Source organism: Melanostigma gelatinosum (assembly GCF_949748355.1).
Source record: "Melanostigma gelatinosum genome assembly, chromosome: 17".
In the NCBI taxonomy this organism is placed as follows: Eukaryota; Metazoa; Chordata; class Actinopteri; order Perciformes; family Zoarcidae; genus Melanostigma; species Melanostigma gelatinosum.
Window position 1 is genome coordinate 8,833,918 of NC_136650.1, and position 6,000 is coordinate 8,839,917.

Here is a 6,000-nt window from a genome sequence, read left to right on the forward strand (position 1 = left end):
ACTGCAGATATAAATATTTAACAAAAGACTTTTCTTTCTGCGAATATTCTGCAAATTTATTTGGCGACCCTAATAAAATCTCCTTCGACCCACCTGTGGGTCTTGGGCAATGGCTTCATTATGTAAACACGTTCTAGTACAAACACAAAATAATATTATGAACATAAAAGTAAGTATATACCGTAGTAACTTTCTTTAAAGGACATTCTGGAGCTGGACTTTCATTGCCTCAATCGCTTTTGGATTTAATTCCAAATGTATTTACACCTCTTAAATGAAACGGCAGGTAACCGGTGATTGAATATGTAAGGGTCTGAACTTTTATAAAAGGTGACCTGATTGTCCGAGGGTTGTCATGAGCTGCAGTTCTTATACAGTACGACCACGTTCCGTGTCAAGTACACATCCCATTCATGTTATCCTACTCCCGGTTTTATTCAATGAAAAATATTATGCTAATAAGTGTGTTTACTGTCATCCCCACTGATGAAAAATAAAACTCAAATGAAGCGTTGGTAGTGCGAGGCATGACAACTAGTAAACCTCCCTCCTCTTAGTCCTCCTCCTTTCCATAAGCCAAGACTCAAAACATGAATGGAGATACGGACTCCGACGTGTCAGCACTGTCAATGGGCTTGACAACTCTTTCAGAAAATAAAAAATAAATAAAAATGTATACAAGCTGTTGAAAACAGACACTGTGTCTATCATTTGATTGTCCCTCAGCATTGGGATAATGGGTGCGAGGCCTCAGAAATGAGCGTATCAAGCTGAAAGCTGCACTTAAGCGAAAGTGCCGTACAAAGCTCAGAGTGTGTTTTATCGAACAAGTTGCCACTCGAGGACGAGCTTCCACATGGGCTCATAAGAATGCAGGACACGTGTCATTCAACTCCATGTGAGATGTGAGAGCAGGGACAATCGGGTTGAATGGATGCACTCTGCAGAGTCACAATTGGTACCATTAAGTCCAATTAACAGGCATCCGATAACTTCAGCTCTGTTGTCTAGATAGTTGGTCCTAATGGTCTTTTACACCACAGCAGACCGCTGTATGGCTTCTGTCTATATCTGAGAGTTAACTAATTGCCATATAACTGACAGACAATATCTGTAGGTCAGTACTGAGAGGGGTTGCCTGGTTTCAGACCTCTGGATGGCTGCACACACCTCCCCATTGTTTCAACGACTCAGTCGGATGTTTTGGAGATGTGTGCAGCACTGCAAATAAGGTACAAGCTCCGTGGCTTGTGAACAGAGGAACACTTTACATTACACCGTACTCGGTTCAGTCTTAGGGAGACCCCAGGGTTTTGGAGGTTGTTAGGAGAGATGATATAGAGATGCTATATTTGTGTAATTATTTTGTCATTTTGTTCAGCATGTGCAAGTAAATTGTTCACAACATATATATGCTTTATTGATTCTACTCCTAGTTGCATGCTACTTGCCTTAGTCTGCAAAAGACGACTGCTCTCAGCCTAGCTTTGCAACTTTTCTTCTTGTTACATATTCTGAATGCAAATTTGCAGGGTCAGAACCTGCCAGGGCAGCATTCAAACAGATGTGGGGACCTTCAGAAGTGGCGCTTTGTCTTGATTATCATAGGGATAACCTGTAATGATCCTGCAGCACTTAACCGTGACATGCCAGCTTTACCCCCCCCCCCTCCCTTGTTGTCAGTACAGGCAGCCCGCAGAGCCTTACTGTTCCAGCTCTTTCCCTCAGGTCTGAGCAGGGAGCCTGGCCCGCCTGACAGCAGCCACTAAAGCTCGTCGGTATCAGAGCGATGTATTCAGCTCTGTTCTCTCTTCTCCCCTCAAGGGCAGCCAACTTCCTGTTGCTGGGTTACACTAATTGCATCATTAGTATTCTGTATTGAGCTGCTGCTGGAAGCTGACGCTCTATACACCGATGGCCAGTGTAAGCTATAGTAATTACAACGCCACAGAGACTGTCTGTGCTCTTTGTCTGAGTTTCTCAAACCAATGCAGCTTCCGTTTTTAATGTATTCCCCATTTCTCAACCTGACCTTTCTACTTGACTCTATAGAGGAGTTGTGCCTCCTGTTTATCTTGCAAGATCATCAAAGAACAAAGTGCCATCAGCCAAGGGAATAGTCGGTTAGACTGAATGGGAGTTAAGTTGTTTTAACTAGTGTGTGCAGCAGGACACAGCCGTATCATCTGCAATATGGAATCAGATACAGTTTAAGTAAAATGTCAAAATGATCAATTATCAGTTCTTTTATCCCTTTTTGTGACGATGACTTGCACTTAAACCTTTTGATATAAACTCGTTTGCAGTGACATCCTGTGTTTGTGCATTGGTATTGTCTGTTTTATGTTGTTAATTGTTCATTTGAATGCTGCCTTCAGCGTTCACACTCCACTTGTCAAATTCATCACATTTTTTCTGGGAAGGACATCACCACAGCAACAGGGCTGTGACGAGCTGCTGTGTCAAACAGAGCACGCAAACTGTGTCAAACAGAGCATGTCAAACACACCCTGCTTCATGCAGGGTGTGTGTTTGTATGCACATGTATGTGTGTATGACAGGCTGCAGTGCGCAGAGGCGTGGGCGGTCATTCAAAACATCAGAGTGGTTGATGCTCACTCAGTGACGCAGGAGATCTGTTGCAGCCTGCGTTTCGTGCTGACCTGGCCAAAGGCAGTTGTGTCATTCTGAGAGTCTGTCAGACATAAACAAGCCTCGTTTTGTTATGCAGTGCTTTCTTAAATTGCTGTTTTCAGACATCGCCCGTGTGCACAGAATCCATGTGGTATCCATTTTTGCAGAAACTTTCAAATGATTTCATTTTTGATCATTTTGCATGCAGACCATGATTCTGTCCTCCTGCATGGATGAAAGCTTCACTAATCCACGTTCCTGCTGTTCACCTCCCTCTCTGCCGCACCGAGCATACCTTTCTTTTTCTTTTTTTTTTGCAGGGTTATGTGCGTCATCAGACCTGCGTGACGCTAATCTCTCAGCAGCAACATCCTTCGCTCCATAATGATTTGTCACCGGGTTCTTGTGACCAAGTCTTATGCTCCTGCATCTCAATGTGAATGAAAGACACGGACTGACACATTTATAGGTGAAGAACATATTTTGGACAAACAGAGAAGGGGAACAATTAGCTCAGTAATGGCTGGAGGCAACTGCAATAAACAAAGAGAAAAATCGCTGTGCAGCTGTATTCCTAGTGGTCATATAACCATTCTGTAGTTCATACATTGCTTACGATTTTTGGAAACCCGTGCCAGTATTTTTGGACTGTTTACCAAACCCTGTGTTCAAGTCAATACGTGTGTAGAGTTATTCAGTCATCTTTCTGCTGGTACCAGTGTACCTGATATTTCCGTTCATTGGGCCACTCTGACACAAGCAAAAGCTCTTTAAAAATATTTAAAAAATAAACCTCAGGATAAGTAACTGAAAGTGAGTTCCTACCCCCATAGTGACCGCAGGTAGGGAAAGGAAAATTGCAGTTTGTCAGTTATTGCAGTTAGTAGAAACAAAAAAACAGAGGAAACCTAAGTTTCTTTCGGTCCATTTAAGGTTTTGGTAACCATTAATGCCTTTATTGCATTATATAGGGGACTTATTCAAAGCTTTAAAATGTCTGTTTATGCTTTTCCTGTGGAAAAGGATCACACTGCAAAACACTGAAATGACTGCTCTGAGCTCATCGATAGCAGTGATGACAATGATCTGGTTAAAAAAGATAAGCCTCTGTGATTCCCTCTGCAAAGGCACCGTGACATTACCTGTAAATTGAAAATCCATCTGTAGTCTCAAGCATGTGATCATTACACAACCTGGCAGAGTGCCAAGCACACATACGTCCATGGCCTCTAGAGATTCTCTCCATCATTTGGTCTGACGCACTCGCTCTGTAAAAACACCATTGATTTGCTTGTTTTCTCCAATCTCATTCAGTGACTGCAGAGGTGCAAAGATGAGAAAAACTCATCATAGCTTAATTTAACATCAGTATTCATAATTACACTTCATGTTTACTTCTCCTGATCTTTACCTCCTATAACAAGGTCCATAGGGGCATCTCAATAAATGAACATGTTATATTATATAAGTGTGATTTACTGATTGTTTTCGTGTTGGAATACATGTTAAATATTTAACTGCCAAGTAATAATGCGTGTTTGATACTTACATTTTTTTTGCATTAAATCATACTGGGATGTTTGCTGAAATTGATAGGATGGCCCGACCTAGAACATTTTGCACCAGCCGCCACTGTTTGAATCCCCCCCTGCCCTTGAGAATTCAATTAAATGTTTCATTTTGTTTCGCTGTCTTTGTCGCTCACACTCTCTCTGTCTCTCCTCTCCATCAGTGTTTAATGACGTCTGCTTCTGCTCGGGCCGCTGAAGTGCTGTTGTTCACATTGTCATTGTGCTCAATAGCTGCAATTAGCCCACTCACTTTGCGTATTCTCTCTGTGCTGGATACGTGCACGTTGTGAATGTATGCACTGTTCATTTATGTTCAGAATGAAAATGGTCGGGGACAAATTGTTGAGGTCAGCCGTTTTTTGTTGTTTTAAGTCCAATGACGTCAATGACATTTTAAGGGAGGCAGCAACTACAGAAAATGAACACCTACAGCAATCACTTTTTTGGAAGTATACCAGCTCGCCGAGGCAATTAGAATGAAGTGTTGAGTGCTTAGACTTTGAGAAAAAGGTTTTTCTCTTTCAATCCTTGTAATTGTCAGAAGGCTTTTCCGGACAGCAACACCTTCAGACGACTTTTGCTTTTGTTAAAGGATTTCCTGTGTGAAATGTAGCACTCTGCCGCCATTCAGTTATTGATCTTTGTTAGACAGAGAAAGCATTTCACCAGCGTCTCTGTTTCCAGAGCAAGCCCCACCATAGAGGAGCCACTGGAGTGCGTGTTTTCAGTCAAACAAAGTCCTTTAGTTTAGATAAAGAAGTCAATCTGACGATGAATAGTGTCTTTTCAAAATTAATTTCCATCTTAATAGGAAGTTAGGTTTAGGAAGAGAGCTTGGTAGATGCTGACCAACGACTCACGTCCCTACCGAGTGACAAAGACGTCATGTGACAAAATGTCAATAATGACGCAGGTGGGTTTTGCGTTGGAGTCCGTTGAAAGCCTGGCGCATCATCGGGATCAGATGCCGAGCAGCACCGAACAACTGTGGGCATCTGGCGAGTTGGGCGTGAGACCGGGTTGCTACCTCACTGTTCCTGCTCCTTCTTGCTCCAGTACCCACTTGCAAACATGTGTGATGACCCTTTGACAAAAACAATGCTGAAAATGACTTGTCAACTTTTGTAGATGCAGTTTAGATGAACATTATGCAGTTCGTGCTAACCTTGATGACAAATACAGTGTGTTTCCTGTGTGACTGCTTCACAATAAAAGCCACTGCTTGTTTCACCACAGTAGTAACGTCAGGCAGCTCTGAGCTCTGTCGGAGAGTGAACGGGAAACAGTGAGGCTGATAGTGGTGAATCCACAGTGAGAATGGTGGACTCTGCCACTACCGAGATATAATTACTGAATATAAATACACTGAATGACTATTGCTGAAAAAATAACCAAATATTACATAAAAAATGGTTTTATTTCAGTAAAATCGTAGGAATTCAAGGACATAGTCATTTGTGCATCAGCAGACCTTTTCTCTGATTTAGAATTGATCATCAAAAAGATTCACTGTTTCCGGTTTGAAACTATTTGCTGAAAAGCAAGAGCTTTGGCCTTCATGAGCAATAAAAGCCATATTGAAGCTCATTGATTTCTTCTGCATGTCACTGAACACTCAGGGCAAGCACAACAAACAGAGCATCTTTTATTACTTCAGTCTCAATCACCTTGTGGTCTCAGCCTCTGAGGGGAAACATGTAAGGTTAACAGATTTGAAACACAGATGGAACTATCCGAGGCGAGAGGAGTGTGACCGTGTGAAGGCTCGGTTTTCAACAGCGGAAGTGACCATTAG